This window comes from Canis aureus, chromosome 29 (assembly GCF_053574225.1).
Source record: "Canis aureus isolate CA01 chromosome 29, VMU_Caureus_v.1.0, whole genome shotgun sequence".
NCBI lineage: Eukaryota > Metazoa > Chordata > Mammalia > Carnivora > Canidae > Canis > Canis aureus.
In genome coordinates this window covers 28,267,864-28,285,528 of record NC_135639.1, presented here as the reverse complement: position 1 = coordinate 28,285,528, position 17,665 = coordinate 28,267,864, and the positions used below count along the sequence as shown (strand labels likewise).

At 38.9% G+C, this 17,665-nt stretch overlaps 1 protein-coding gene across 2 annotated transcripts in view; it reads right to left on the bottom strand.

Moving 5' to 3' along the window:
• PKD2L1 (polycystin 2 like 1, transient receptor potential cation channel) overlaps positions 1 to 17,665 on the bottom strand; it is a 30,276-nt gene that overhangs the window by 11,226 nt on the left and 1,385 nt on the right. The gene's annotated exons all lie outside the window — the stretch shown is intronic.

Genomic DNA, 17,665 nt, shown 5'->3' with positions numbered 1-17,665 from the left:
AACTTTTCCAGATCTGGAAAATAGGTTGGAAGTCAAGCTTCTGTCTGCTGAAAGCCCACTACAAACTTAGGATGATCAGTGAGCTGAATTTTTCCTAATGCCATAGGCTGATTAAATTATTTCAGCTTCTGGATGACCACTAGATGGTACCCGTTGCTATATCTTTTTCTCCTCCAAGTCTCCAATTCTAAATTACTCCTCAGAATTAACATTGCTCTGAACTGTCAACCTATTATGGAGGCATAACATCTCTGATTATCATCTGAGATAGTAAAGACTATGTATTTTGAGTGAAGACTATGTATTTCACCTGGTCAAATGCCCACTGACACTCAGAAATTCAGTATTCCTTTTAACCATTTAATTGAAGTACATGCAAACAGAAAAGACTAAGAAACTATTTAAAAACCTTCTAAATTAAGATTTATGCCCTGTATAGTACCTATTCAGTGCCTTCTCTCCACCTGCATACCTTCTCTTCTTGCTAATTCTTATTTCAGCAACTTTTTACTTTGTCTCAGGAGATGAGGGGTGCTTACCTCCCCACCTCCATGAAATTCAATCTACTATTTCTCATACCCCAAATCAATACTTGGTAGAACATATTATCAGTCTACCAACCTGATTATTCTAAAGACACCTTTTATATTAATTAAACAAATGAATATAATTCATTAATCAAAGTCTAACATGTGTGAAACACCATGCTGGGTCACTGGGTCCTATCCTTAAAGATTTCTATTGAGAAAGATGTCCTAGAATGAACTTTTTTTTTAATAGAAATTTTCTTTTTTTTAATTTTTATTCATTTATGATAGTCACAGAGAGAGAGAGAGAGAAAGGCAGAGACACAGGCAGAGGGAGAAGCAGGCTCCATGCACCGGGAGCCCGATGTGGGACTCGATACGGGGTCTCCAGGATCGCGCCCTGGGCCAAAGGCAGGCGCCAAACCGTTGCGCCACCCAGGGATCCCGAATGAACTTTTTTTTTAAGTACATCTTTAACATTTAAAATTGAATTATACAGAATAGAAGTTTTTAATAGTATGCTGACCTCCCCTGCTCATGTATGCACTCAGAATGAATTTATTGTTGTAGAATGAGCATAAGCTTTGGAGCTAGACTGACCTAGGTTCAAATCCTAGCTCTGTCACTTATAGTATGGACTTGGACTCTGATTCCTTATCATTCCTTATCATTAAATTGGGGAATAAAATATCTTTCTTGTAATATTTTGAAGATGATAGATTATGTATTTAGAATGTATTGAACACAGTGGGTGCTTAGCAACTAGAAGTAGTCGCCCCATTATATGCTTCTTCAGGAGACAAGGACTATGTTTCATTCATTTAGCATAGTGCCTGATATTTAATAGTTTCTCAATAAACATTTGTTGGGCTTAACCAAAAGGGGGACAGTACCCCAAAAAGACTAGAATGAAATAAATCAATAATTTTCAAACTAAATAAAGTGTTATGACTCCATATTTGACACATTGCAGCAATGTCATCAAAATAGTCAAGGATAATTCCCATTTAATAGATGTTGGAAATAAGTTGGAATATTCCTTAGTCCAAGGAGAGCAATAAATTCGTAGTCTTGGGCAAGAGAAACAAAGCTAGTCCTTAGGGGCTTAGAGAGCAAGTACAGTTGGCCAGTAACCCTTACACAATGTGATGGCAAAAATGTTGATGGCAAAGCTCAATTTGCCTAATACATCAACCGTCGAGAACATCAGATGAGTATCAGGCTTAGAGGTTACTGCAATCTGAACCCAAAAGCAGGACAGAGGCCCAGGATTAGCTAGATGGAGTGATTATTTCAGCTCCCGTGTCTCTCTTCATCTTAATACAATATGGTGTCTGCAGCATGCTTCAGAATTACTTCCAAGGCTTATTAAAACACAGGCTGCTAAAAGTCTAGATGGGGCTCAATAATTTTCATTTGCAATACATTCCTATGTAATGTTGATACTACTGGTTCTGAGACAATTCTAGAACCACTGCTTTGACCTGTCGCTATATAATCCCACTTGTCTTTGATAGAGTTGTCACAAAGGCAGGGGTTTTTTCAATGCCTCTTTCCCGGACTCTCATGACTGGGAGTGAGGAAGAAGAAATAACATATTTCCCAAGAAGTTTTCAGAACCGTCCTTCTGAGCTAGGGAGGGATAGGAAAATTTTACAAACTACGGAGGCCTCTTAAAACATCCCCTCCTCACTCCAAGGGAAAATCATGAAATCCATTGCCTTGTGGAGCCACTGGTAGTCATGGGAGTGAACCACATCCCTCCAGCATATTGTAGGAGAAAAAGATTGAAAACAACTTGTTGATCTTTCCTGTTGTCTCCTTTCCCCTACTCCACCCCATTAATTTCCTTTCAGGTAAATCATTTGGCTTTCCCATGAAGAACCAGCTTGTCTAAGCAGAATATCCAGTTCAGAGATTTCTGAATCGTGACAAGGACTCAACATATCCATTCTACCATCATCCTTCTCCATGTCAGGAGAAAGAAAGGACCAGAGTAGCCATTTATCACCTCAGAATATCTATTATATGCCCTATGCTAAGTGTTTGACATGCCTATTTCTTTTAATCCCACAACAGCAGTATATATTAGGTGCAATTATTATCATCATCCCTATTTTCCAGTCTCAAACAGCTGAAGTAACTTGCCCAAGGAGCCAAGATTGAAATGCAAATCTATCTGCTTCCATAGTAAACTAATTCTGTTCTGCTCCTGGGACTGAGCTATATTCATGAATTAGAAGTTACAGGAAGGAAAATGTAAGCTCCAACAAAGGCAGAATTTCTTAACCACAAGGGCTTTCAAATTATGAAATGGACTATTTCACTAACATCCATATCATCTCTGAGAGTGTCAGCAAGGACTACCCACTCAGGATCACATGGAAGGGGCTCCTGCAAGGGGCATTCCTGGTTTCTTCCTTTAAGATCCAGTGAAGGAATAGAAGTGCTCCATTTCAAAAAGCAACACTAGACCAGGAATGGGTGGGAACTAGAAGGAATCAGAATTTGAGTACATGGAATGTCCATATGCCAGTACATAACTACTTTTTAATGTAGTGAAGGCCTCATTGCAGGAAGTTTTCAGACAGTAGATAATGACTGCATGAGAATGCTATGAAGAAGATTCAGAGACCAGGTGTTGGTCTCATCATCCAGCACAGAGTATCTGATTTTTTTTTCTCCTGGACAGAAATTAAGTTGTTTTGTCTACACTATATCATGCCTTTTAACCTTGGCCTCAGATTGAATATTCACAGTTGCTGAATAATAACAATAACTGACAACACTGACACATATTATATACCAGGTTTTGCACACATTGTCCCCCTAAGCCCATAAAAACTTCATAAAGGGGATCCCTGGGTGGCTCAGAGGTTTAGCGCCTGCCTTTGGCCCAAGGCGTGATCCTGGAGACCCAGGATCGAGTCCCACGTCGGGCTCCCGGCATGGAGCCTGCTTCTCCCTCTGCCTGTGTCTCTGCCTCTATGTCTATCATAAATAAATAAATACATCTTTAAAAAAAAAACTTCAAAAAGTAGGAATTACCATCTACATTTTATGGTACTAAATAACTTGTCCAAAGATCATATAGCAAGTAAGTAGAACTCAGATTCAAACTCATGTCTGCCTTACTCCAAAGACAATGAATTTAGCCACCATACATTACACTACCATATCCTCTAGACTCAAACTTTTCTGATTAGGGACTCTGATTCTTCTTCCAAAAATCAAGCCAAACATTTAGTATTACATGTTTATAAGGGCACCCTTATAAGAAAACTCAAAGTTTAATATCTGAGTTAGGAGATGAATTGCAAAAAGCATTTGGTGGGATCCCTGGGTGGCGCAGCGGTTTGGCGCCTGCCTTTGGCCCAGGGTGCGATCCTGGAGACCTGGGATCAAATCCCATGTCGGGCTCCCGGTGCATGGAGCCTGCTTCTCCCTCTGCCTGTGTCTCTGCCTCTCTCTCTCTCTCTCTCTCTGTGACTATCATTAAAAAAAAAAAAAAAGAAAAGCATTTGGTAAACTCAAAACACTACCATCTTAAAAGAAGCTCTAAATTCCTTCATTCTGGTATAAACAAATAATTGTATATAAATCTGGATCAAAAGTCATATTCTGACATAGGTGATTCCCCGGGGGAAGAAAAACTCACATGCACAAAAATGTTACCTGAGTTGTTCATAGTATTAAAAGATTGTAAACAACCTAAATGTCCTACAAAGAGGCAATATTGAAGTAAACTATGATATCATTGAGCCACTTAATGGTAATAGCTGAAATGGTAATAAATATAGAATGCAAAATTTTTTCTGTGTTATTGTAACAATTAAATATTTTACAGAAATGCTAGGTATGTAAAAACTTGAAGAAAAAATGGACTTTTTAATGAATGAGTAGTATAACAGGTGGATTTTATTTCTCTTCATGCCCATGGCATTCAAGTAATGCTATAATAATGATACAATGTAAAAATAGTACAATTATTTTTAAAAATCTTTTCACCTATTTGATTCCAAGTTACATGTTGAAATTTCCAGGTTCTGTGTGCTATGTTAGATTTCACAGTGGTTTCCTTAAGATCCTCTCTTGGTTAGGGCAGCCCTGGTGGCGCAGTGGTTTAGCGCCGTCTGCAGCCTGGTGTGTGATCCTGGAGACCTGGGATTGAGTCCCACATGGGGCTTCCTGCATGGGGCCTGCTTCTCCCTCTGCCTGTGTCTCTGCCTCCCTCCGTCTCTCTCTGAATGAATAAATGGATAAATCTTTAAAAAAAAAAAAAAAAAAAGATCCTCTCTTGGTTAATGGCATGATTTTATTTGAGATATCACACCTCTGTGGATCATCCCACATATGTTGCTAGCAGCTGGATTCAACCCTCTAGCTCTAGGATTTGGATGGGAAGCTTAAGCCAAAATGCCCTTCCCATGGCACCATTACAGATTCAGGGATTGAGCATTTCAGATTAAGGGGTCGTGAAGATGGGGCACTTGAGTGGCTCAGTGGTTGAGCATCTGCCTTTGGCTCAGGTCATGATCCTAGGGTCCTGGGATCAAGTCCTGCATCAGGTTCCCTGCAGGGAGCCTGCTTCTCTCTCTGCCTATATCTCTGCCTCTCTCTGTGTGTCTCTCATGAATAAATAAATATTTTTTTAAAAGGGGGGAGGTCATGAAGAGAGAGTTCTGGAACCTTTTAGGACCTTCTCTCTCATAGTAGATATGAATGAGAAAGCCCCAGAGTATTCAACCCCAAGATGACACTGATCACACACCTGGAAGAACTGAACAAAAGAAACAGGTGGGGCTTTGAAGATGTCAGAAAGTCATTAGATTGATCATCCCTGAGCCCTGCTCTCCTTTGGACTTTCATTATGTACACAATAAATCCCATATGGTTTAAGCCAGTTTTTACTGCATTTTACTTCATTGTAATATAATCCTTACTTATATGAAAACCAGGACATTTTTTCTCTAAATTGCATTATTTCCTGAGGAAAATGGAACTAGAACAGTAGCTTCTGCTACTGTTCAAACACCTCTGGAGGGCAGTCAATGACTTTAGCATATTTGTGCCAAAGTCTACATTAATTAAAATACATTATTACTCTATATTAAAGGGGGCTGCTGACCAAACCAACTGATGATGATATTCTAGGAACACACCTACCATCAATTCCTCAAGGCTCTCCAAGCTTTATTTCTGAGTAAATCCAGGCCTCTAGGATACAATAAAAATTTACATATTTACCTGTATGTGTTTATAAGCACTTATATGTGTATATATATATACACACACATACATATATATGTACAGTATACATATATATCCCTACTCCTAAAAATTCTTTAAGAACAGGGTTTAATATGTTTTTTAAAGAGGCAGATATAAAATACAGTCAAAAGAAATGTAGCCTCAGTTTGGATACTGTTTTTATCCATTATGATATTCCATGACTCATATAAAAATCCAACAAAGCCAACACTTCCCAGAATAGGGTCTCCTTCTTTTTTCTTTTTTAAAGATTTTATTTACTCACTCACTAGAGACTCACAGAGAGAGAGAGGCAGAGACACAGGCAGAAGGAGAAGCAGGCTCCATGCAGGGACCCCGATGTGGGGCTCCATCCTGGGACTCTAGGATCATGCCCTGAGCCAAAGGCAGACGCTCAACCACTGAGCCAGCCAGACGTCCTGCTAGGGTCTCCTTCTTAACCTTTGTGCTTTTTCTTACTCACCAGTAAGAACTGTGCAACCTATTTATGTTCTTTACTTGCTCTGGCTGCCAGGAACCTCAGGCTTGGTTCTTATTTGCTGTACTTTTGTTTATCGTAGGTTTTCTGGTATAAGCTATCTTCCTCCCCATCTTTTCCCATCTTTTTTTTGCTAAGTCTTTTTATTATAGTTCTAATGAGCTGTATTTTTTTTAATTAGCTATATTTTTTGTATCTGTGCTTTTCAATGTAAGCTGGCTCAGGTCCCTTTTAGACACAGGTGGGGCATAACTATATTATTATTAAAGAACTATGACTGTAATAATTATTATTAATCATCATAATCATGAGCTTGGATAATAACCTGATTTTATCCATTCTAATGTTTATTGTAGGGATTGAATATTCTTGTCCTCTCCTTTGAACTGTTGGAAGATCTTCCTAGCTCAGAGCAAGAACAAGAAGTTGGCAGTTACTTTGTGCACCTACTTTCCCAGATGATTGCCATATAGGCTGCCATATACTACTGAGCTCCTTTCTTGTTCTTAATTACCATGTGATGGGACTTAGCTGTCATTTTCTAACAGCCTCTCCTTGGGCAGGAGAGTGTCAACTAATTGACAAAGAATCTTGAAGAGCTAAGGTGCTTCTGCCAGCAAGTGTATAATTACAATTGTTTTATATGTCTATACTACTCCTCTGTTGGAAACTCTATGCCTTCAAGTTTTTGAAACTCAAAAGACAACTACTCCTTCCTAAGCTGGATAGCTGTGAGGAAAAGTATGGAAGATGCTTCTCTAAAAATCTGGAGGACTCTTCCCTCTACCCCCAAACCCAGCCCTGACAGTCATTGTGAGGGTAAAACTTCCACTGTTCCATCAATTTTCCAATTGTTGAGGAGTTGGAAGTTCCTTGAGCTTTACCAATTTATAAATTTACCCTGTGGCTACTCTGATGGCCTCTTCTTGAGCCCCTCTTCTCACCTGGATTGCCGAAACAGGTATTTCATCAATCTCTATGTGTTTCTTAGTGCACTGGTTCCAGTTTAGCTTTGGTCCTATAATTTGGGAGGGGGGAAGTTTTATGGTTACTCTTCAGGGTGACTCTTCTTTCTTGTGAAATAAAATACAAGGCCTTGAAACTGCCACTTCTTATGCCTCCCCAACAGCCTCTGATAATAGTTTTACAATAACTTAGCAAAACACTTTAATACCCTCTCCTGGTGGAAAAGAATCAGATCTCATCAGCCTCATTGATGATTTTGTATCAGGGAGGTAGTGAGTGCCTTGGTTTCTCTGGGTTCCATTAATTGTTGCCATTCCCATGTCAAACTTTGGACAAGAGTTCTTCTCACCCTACTTGTCATAGACTACTAGTCATTTCCCAATACTTTTCCTTCCCTTCTTACATGATCATGTGATGTTACCTAGAGGCATACGGCTTCCCAACTAAATACCACATTACCCAGCCTCCCTTGCAGCTAGTTATGGTGACTATTTACAAGTCCTGGCCAATAGAATGTGAGTAGAATGGTAGGCTTCCACTTACAACTTTCAGTTAATATCATTAAAAGGAAGAAATGTACTTTCCTTTCCTACTTTCCTTCTTCCACATAGCTGTAATATTGACATAAGAGCAGAAGCTGGACTATGAGGTAGAAGCAGCTGGGTGCACATGATTGTGGAGGCTGTGTTAGTCCAGAGCTTCAGCACACTCAGCACAGAGCCTGACCTGGGGCTCGATTCCACGACACTGAGATCAGGACCTGAGCTGAAATCACAAGTCAGGTGCTTAACTAACTGAGCCACCCAGGCACCTCTAGTCCAGGATTTCTTATACAACTCAGATTGTTATGTGAGAGCAAAATAAACTTCTATTTTATTTAAGCACTGATACTATGGCTAAATCAATATCCCAACTGAAGCATTTAATAAGATTACATCCATGTCAGATGGGTACTTTGGAAAAGCAATTTTTCTAGGAAAATTAGGGAAAAGGGGTTGAAGTCAACAAACTGACAACACAAAATTCCTATGTTAAGTCAAATCTAATCACAAATCTCCTGGTTAAAAACATTTACTGAGTATATAAAATTCTTTCTCCTTTGCTTAGTAGGAAGTTAAGAAATCCTCGTTAAGATTTCCTCGTTAAGAAATCCTCTTATTGTTGCTGTTCTCCTTGAGCAATTTCTTCTTCCACCCACACATTCTAATTAATGCTATTAGGTCATTTAAAATTGGATTCCAAATGCCTCATGTTTCTTAAGATGGAAAGTGGGCAGAAGAAAATTGCAACTTAGAAATGAGAGAAGGGTTAAATCCTCAGAGTATTCACTAGTGGATTATAAAACCAGTGTATTTTACTAAAATTCAAATGTATGTACATGTTCCCAGAAAATGGATAAAATTATATACACCAAACTATTAATAGTGTTTAGTAATAGTAGCCTTTAACATTTTCCATATTAATTGACTTTTTTAAACCAGAACTATGTATTAAACTTTTAATATTCTCAAGGTTTGGGAGGGCAAGGGGTAGAATTCTTTTGTGATGAAATGAGGAGAAACACTGTTTTATATTTTCCTTTCATACTTGCCCTTCTAGACTGTGGCAAAGCTCTTGCATATTCATAGCCTGAGGCCTTAGTTGGCTCTAGCTCCTACCCCTGCCTTCTCCAGGCTGAGAGCCAATAATGTTAAAACAAAATAAAACAAAAAACACAAGCAAATGGCAATGACTTTGGGTCTCCTCAGACTTGAATGGTTGCCTGTTTCTGAGACCCATAAGAGTTCCCAGGTCTCTCTGAACATTTTGTCCTCTGACATCCTGCCATTATCCTGGAGCACCCTCCACCATAGCATTTGTAGCTCTGAGTGTCACTATTGATTTACATGTTGACTTTCTTTGCTCCTTGAAGGTAGAAGGTGTGTCTCCGTATTTCTTGTATTTCAAAGCCTTTAACAGTTGGGAGGATCTGCCACAAAATAGGACTTCGCAAAACTTTGAATGAACGAATTTGTGAATAGTCAGGATCTTGTCCTTAGTTTGAACCTTTTGCTAATAAGCTCTCACCATTTCATTTGTTGAGCACTCCATACTGTGAAATAATGTGATTTGACCAGCTCAAACTCATTCTACAAGCCAGTGGTTGTCAGAACCCCTTTGTAACTCTTAAACATTACTAAGAACTCCAGAAACTTTTTATTTGGGTTATATCTAACAAGAATTACCTTATAGAAATTAAAATTGGGGAAAAATTTAAATATTTATAATAATGATTCATTTTAAAATAATGATAACAGGGATCCCTGGGTGGCGCAGCGGTTTGGCGCCTGCCTTTGGCCCAGGGCGCGATCCTGGAGACCCGGAATCGAATCCCACGTCGGGCTCCCGGTGCATGGAGCCTGCTTCTTCCTCTGCCTGTGTCTCTGCCTCTCTCTCTCTCTCTCTCTGTGACTATCATAAATAAATAAAAATTTTTTTAAAAATTTAAAAAAATAAAATAAAAAATAAAATAATGATAACAAACCCAATATACATAAACAACATAATTTTATGAAAAAGCAACTATTTTATTACACAAAACAAAAATATTTCATGAGAAAAATGGGACAATTTAACATTTTTGCCAGCCTGTTTAATGTCTGCCTTTAAAGAAGATTTCTAGATTCTCATATGTGCTTCAGAATTCAGTCTGCTGCTATATGTTGTTTTGGTTGAAGTCTATAAAGAAAATATGACCTCCCACAGATATGTACTTTGGTAAAGGAAGACCTCACAAACCTCCTGAAAGGGCCTTGGGAAGCCCCAGAGGTCCTTGGAGCACAACTTTGAGAATATTGGCCTTTGCCTCATATCTATGATTAGAACCTCCACACAGGCCTAATGATGTGTCTCAACTTAAAATCCTAGATTTACTGCTGCCACCATGTAATAGCATAAAGAGATTATTATCAATATGATTATAATTCCTGACATGTGTCCCATGTTTCATAGTTTTCAAAGTGTTTTCCCATGTAATGTCTCCCTGTAGCTTGTCAGACATGGTCTGACATTGCCCATGAGCAGTTTCCCTAATGTTAAATGCCATAGTTTAATTAAGTAAATTTCAAAGATCTAATTGGCATTATTAGCTAATCCATGATTCGGGCAGCATCCCATCTATCAAGTAGAGGAGAGCTCCAAAGGGCTACAGAAAAGGAAAGATTTTTAAAGGCACAGAGAGAGTGGAAAAAGGAAATTATTATCAAAGAAGCCATTGTTTTAGCCCTTCTCTGGGGGAACTGAAGGAGTCTATCAGTGAATTTCCTAGTGCTGGCCAGGAAATTCCCATGCTGACTGGTTAAAAGTTACATTTTTGGGGTATTAAAACTGCAGTTAGGTTAGTATTAAGTCTTGATTTACTGATATGGGGCCTTAACCTAAGTGACACCATTTAGGGCCTGTGGTTTTCTTGTTGACACTATGAATTATGAAATTGAAATTTATAATGATCTGCTCAGGGTCATTCAGCTGGTCAGATGCAGAGTCAATACTCAGACTCATGCTTTATGAATGTGAGCTACATGTTCTTTCTCTGGCTACTTACATCAGATATAGAATATCTAGATTTTGTCAGCTACTGTTGCCTGCTCTCCTGTACTTGATCAAAGTATAGTTAAGGGGAAAAAGCCTTTCCTTGACCAAGAAGTGGTATTTAAATGTACTACAGTATTCCTAGAGACCAATGGCAGCCTCATGGGAGAAAACTATAGGACAGGTGGTCACCTAGTAATGGACAACAGGATATGTCCAGGGTCACCAATCTTGTAACAGTGACCCAGGCACTCAGAATTCTGGGGCACCAAGGAATTCTGCTACAGCAAATACAGGACAAAGCCTGATGGTGGGACCTAAATCCTTATTATTTAGATTGAGCTAACTCAGATGACTTCGCCTTAGTACTAGAGGGACTTTGTAATTCTCTGTGTCTAGATGGGCCATGGGTAACTGAACATGCTAGGAAAAGCATGAAATCATGATCCCATAGCCAGTCTTAATCCCTGGCAACTACTTCTAGAAGGCCTAGTCTTTCTGATCCTCAGCAAGCATTATCCTGATGCTTTCTCAGGCTTTTCTCAGATCTCAGGCTTCCAGTGGGTTAAACTTTACATTTTAATATTTTCCTAATTTATACCTTGATGTGGAATGACAACTGATATATATTGAAAGCCCACTATGTGCCAGGCACTGTACTATTTTTAGTTACCTGTTTTCTACCAATCTCACAAAGGCAGTCATTATCATCATTCAATATATAAGGAAATCAGGGCTTCCAGAGATTTAAATATCTTGACCTACCTTTCCAAAGGCAATGGCTAATAACTGGTTGCATTTGAACCATGTCACCTTATTCCAGGTCCCATACTCTCCATCACCATTGTACCTTCACTAATGTCATGGTTCTATATGACCAATTTCCTTCTCCCATCATTACAGTCACGGAGGGTATAGGAGCTCACACACAGACATTTCCTGAACCTCCAACATATTTCTATTACTTTCCTTGTCAATTCTAGGAATGCTCAGTCAAGAAAGAACATCTTCTGTGAAGATTCCTCAAAAAATTAAAAATAGAATTACCATATGATCCAGCAATTACACTCCTGGGTATTTATCTGAAGAAAATGATATCACTATCTCAAAAAAGATATCTGCACCCCTATGCTCATTGCAACATTATTTACAATAGCCAAGACATGGAAACAACTGAAGTGTCCATTGACAGATGAATGAGTAAAGAAAATGTACCTATGTATGATGGGATATATTCATCCACCAAAAAAAGAAATGTTGCTATTTGCAACAATAGGGATGGACATTAATGACATTACACTAAGTGAAATAAGTCAGACAAAGACAAATACTATGTCACTTATATACAGAATCTAAAAAAGTAAACCCCACCAAACTCATAGATACAGGGGCATGAGGGGGTTGTGAAATTGGTGAATGTGGTCAAGGTACAAAATTCCAATTTTAAAATAAGTAAGTCCAGCATGGTGATGTAGTGTACAGCATGGTGACTACAGTTAACAATACTGTATTGTATATTTGAAAGTTGCTAAATCTTAAAGTCTCATCACAAGAAAAAAAAAGTAACTGTAGTGATGAATGTTAACTACTTGTAGTGATCATTTTCCAATATATACATATATAAAATCATTATGTTTTACATCTAAAATGAATACAGTATTGTATGTCAATTATGTCTCAATAAAGAAAAAAAGAAAGACATCCTTTTCCTAACCTCCAAACTTACTTCAACCTCTCCTATTAATATAAGATTCCAGCAATCTAGGGCAGAACCTTGAGATCCACTCAAAAAAGGCAGAGTAAATAGAGGGAGGCATTTCCTTACAACCAGTGACAAATAAAGAGCAACCAGTTGACAATAGTTGGTGTGTAGACACAAGTCACCAAGGGCTGAGGGTCTCTGCCCTCCTCCTAACTGCATGGTGACCAGAGCCCCCTCCTCCTCAACTGCATGGTGACCAGAGCCAGCCTTCTCCTGTCTCAAAACCACTCCTAAACAGGGCCAGTCCCAGGTGCACCTTTGAGATAACAATACTGTCTCCTAAAACAAATAGTCATTGTTTCTACACAAAGACCTTCAATGTTTCCTCCACCAACAAAAGGCTACAGCCATCCTGCCAAGAAGACAAAGGGCTAGAAGCCCTTTCATAAATATCATGATAGTGGGAGGAGATGAGTGGAGGCAGGAAGATCATTCTCCAGTGCTTTCTATGTGGAGGAATAGGACCAACTCCATCCATCAGGGACTGCTCTGAATTACTGATCATTTCTGAACTATTCATAATGACAAAAATAACGGCTTCATAATCTGTGAAATGAAAATAATATCTATCCCTTACAGGATTGCCGTCAGGATCAAATGAGATAATAGGCATAAAAGCTCTCTGTAAGATTTAAAAGGCTGCTCAACTGATATGGTTATTGTGGGAAGATGAATGGTTCACCTACATTGCCTGCATGAAAAAGATAGCTCTATTTTAGCTGATGAAACTCCAAATAGCTCTGGTATCTAGCACTACCCAGGCCCTAGAATAAAGCATAAGGGAGAAGAAATGTGGTCAGTATGGCTGACCACTATAGTTTATGAGGGCCTGTCCCAGGCCAAAGTTAGGCTATTTTTCCTAGCCCCAGGAACCCAAATCCTGGAAATGAGCCTCCTGGTGGTTTGTCCTTCACATAGGGTTTAATGCTCTAAACCTCACCTCCCATCCCCCCTCTTGTCTCTCTTAAAACATACCTTCCTTAAGCAATTTACACAATTTACACACACACACACACACACACACATATATATATACATATATATATAAAATAAATTAAAGCATAAGAGAACTGTCCATCCTCACTAGTGACCAAAGATGAAAGCAAATTATACCATTTCATGTCTACTTAATAATAAAAATTATAAATGAGAATATCCAATGTTTGTGAGACTGTGACAAAATTGGTATGATCTCAGAGTACTAGTGGCGTAAAAAATTTGTATGATCCCCTACAAAGGCAAAATGACAACGCATAAGCAAGTACTAAGACTCTCCCTCCCTGGAAATTCCCAAGGAAATACCTCAAAAGAAATGGCAAAAAGTACCAAGTATAGATATATTTACCTATGGTTGACAAATAGTGAAATAACAAGAGAAATGTTTCAATTGTGATGTAACTGTAGTCATTAAATAAAATATAAAAGATGGGATCCCTGGGTGGCGCAGCGGTTTGGCGCCTGCCTTTGGCCCAGGGCACGATCCTGGAGATCCGGGATCGAATCCCACGTCAGGCTCCCGATACATGGAGCCTGCTTCTCCCTCCGCCTGTGTCTCTGCCTCTCTCTCTCTCTCTCTCTCTCTCTCTCTGACTATCATAAATAAATAAAAATATAAAAAAAAATTAAAAAAAAAGCTACTTACAAACATGAGGAAATATTTAAGATATAATTGTAAGTGAAAGGGAACCATATGCAGGGTGCCTCGGTGGCTCAAGTGACATGGTTGTCTTAGTCTCAGGTCATGATCCGGGGGTCCTTGAATTGAGACCCACCTCAGGCTCCCTGCTCAGCACGGAGTCTTCTCCCCCCACACCCACCTATGCTCTTCTCTCTCACTCACTCTCTCTCTCTCAAATAAATAAATAAAATCTTAACAAAGGGAAGTAGGTAAAATATGTAAATATATGGATAAGGGCTGATAAATCACAATATGTTTGGTAAATTATAGGTGAATTATATTTCAAAATGTCCTTTAATGTTTTTGTTGTTTTTTTTCAAAGATTTTATTTATTCATAAGAGACACAGAGAGAGAGAGGAGAGAGACAGAGACATAGGCAGAGGGAGAAGCAGGCTCCCTGCAAGGGGCCCGATGTGGGACTCGATCCTGGAATTCAGGAGGCAAAGGCAGATGCTCAACCGCTGAGCCACCCAGGCGTCCCATCCTTTTATGCTTTTATATCATTTAAAAAATACAGTAATAAGAAGAAAAAAGTAATAAGCTGGTAGAATTATCTCAAAATTATGCTTTTATTAAGGTAGGACAGGTAGTTATCCTTGCTAAGACGTTGATAGGTATTGATAAATTAATGTGCAACACACTTCCATGTAGGGAGGCTATAGTAGATTCTGGTTAAAAGCCTCAAAAATTGAGTCACTGAATTCCTACTTCTGCCACTTACTTGCAGTGTGGTCTTGGGCAAGCCGTTTGACATATCTAAACCTTTCCTGATTTATAAAATGGAAGTGATAACAGAACCGATATCCTAGAATCATTGTGAGTAGTTAATAAGATAATGTAGATAGTGTAGAGCTTTTATTCAATAAAAGGTTAGCATGTGTGCTGGTAATAACAATGATGATGGTGGTGGCTATAGTGATTAACTAAGGTCTTCCAGAGAAAATGCCTTAACTTAAATGATGCAGTTCAAATGATATTATCCCTATATGTGAAGCTAACTACAAATCAAATAGACCTTGCTTTTTAGAGCAGTTTTAAGTTGAAAGCAAAATTGAATGGAAGGTATAGAGATTTCCCATATCCCCTTACCTCCATGTATGGACAGGCTTCCCCATTATCAAAATGCCCCACCAGACTGGCCCATTTACTGCAATCGATGTCAACCTATATTGACACATTATTATTCAAAGTCCATACCTTTCTTTACGTGTTGTATATTATATGGGTTTGGACAAATGTATAATGACATGTATTTACCATAATATTTCACTGCCTTAAAACTTCTCTGCACACCACCTATTCATCTCCCTCTCCTCCCAGATCCCTGACCCTTTTACTGTCTCCATAGTTTTACCTTTCTCAAAATGTAATACAGTAGGAATCCTACAATATGTAGCCCTTTCAGATTTGCTTTTTTCTTGAAAGGTATTTTTTATAATCAGTCTAGAGTACTAAGTAAGTATTTTGAAATTCCACTAGGCAATACAAAGATCATTACTCTCAATGATTGTGTTAGATTATTTATACATGTTATCTCCATAAGTATTGTTATCCTTGTTCTACCAACAAAGAAGTGCCCAAAGTCACAAAACCAGTATGTGGCAGAGCTGGTATTTAAATCCAGTTTGTCTGACTCCAATGTTTATATCTTTCCATTATGTCACAGTGTTTATCCTAATACCAAATATGGGTCCTAGAGCATCTGCACCCAGTCATAGGAACTTCAGGGAAAAAGCACACTGATAAAGATTCATATCCAACTACATGTACTGAATCTCTTAGAAGATAGTATCCTGATAGAACAACACGATAGCCACCCTGTTTAGTGTCAGATTTTATGATTAAGAGTTGCATCCCTATCATTAGGCAGGAGAACTTAGCATAGAGACTAGCAAAATTATAAGGATCTAGTTCAATGTTTCTTAACCTTTTTTGGCATTATCCCTCAACTCAGCGGCCTCTCTAGATGTTTTCTTCCTCACCCCAATTAAATTTTAATAGCACACAAACACTACATTTGTTTATGTACTGTGGCTTTTTGAGGGCCAAAAACTTTTGCAATATCCAAGTTGTCTTTCCTTTCCTTTTTCTTTTCCCTCCAAGAAACTACTACCCCCTAGGGGGTATATCAGCCCCACTGAGAATATATAGTCTAGTTGCAGATGGTCAGAACTCAGGGAGACTGACCGCTGAAATACCAGGGAGGTGAGGTCAGGACCTTGGAGAGTGCCAAAGTAGCCCTATTGAGACCATGTCCAAGGCTCACTATAGCTTCTAGATTTGCCTGAAAGAAGAGGCTGGGGAAGGATGGGGGCTTGGAAACTAGGAACAGTACTCTTTTACTACATATAGGAAGTATCAAAATGTAGAGCTCTAGTGCTTAACCGGTATGCTATACTGACACTAAATTGACTTCAGTGTCCCTGATAAGGTTGTTGTGAGGATTAAATAAAATATCACATTAATATGCTTATCTTAGGACTATCATCTTTCTACTCAGCTTTCCCAGAGATATTCTCTGATGCAACATCCAGGCATTGATCCTCTTCCCAGAATGAGAAGAACTCAGAATGTACCATGTTACTCCTATGCTTATAACTCTTCAGTGGTTCCCCTCAAAGCCTCAGGATAACATCCAAATCCTTTATCATACCTTATAAGGCCTTTTGTGACATATCCCTGCTCATATAGCCAGTCCTGCCATTTTTTACCACTTTGTTCTGCAAACTCTCTGCTCCAGACACACTGACGCAATCTCACTAAACTATGATCTCTGTCACCTCCAGGGCTTGGCACATTCTCTTCTCCCCTCCCAGGAAGTTTGCTTCTTTTCACCAGGAAGGAGCTAAATCCTCCTTATCTTTCAGCTTTTGTTCAGATATCATTTCCTTGGCATGTCCTCATAGATACTCCAAATCTGAATACAACTGAATTGCATCACAGAATTCTATGGGGTCATATGCCCATGGAGTATTTCGTCTAGTACTAGGCATCATATAGGGAGGGCATCAGGTCTGGAGATCAGGATGGTGACCATTATTGAATACTTTTTACTATACGCCAATTTATTTACTAGTACTAGTTACTATCCACTGGGGTAATGACTTCATGGATATTATCTCATGTGAACTTAATGTAATCCTATTGGGTTGGATAGGTATAGATTAGGAAACTGAAACCTTTCCAGTTTGTATCTATAGCTAGAACTTCAAGTAAGCACCCTTCAATGCCTGTGGCATGGTGGTCTCTCACATGGGAGAATCTTGGGTGCATTGACCACAACTACACCACTTGCATCTTTAGTCCTTTTATTGGGAATCCAAGCTCTAAGGCCTGCTGAACCTTTTTCCTGCTGCCTTTAAAGAAATGGGGATCAGACATAGCATAATAACTACATGAAACCCACCAAATT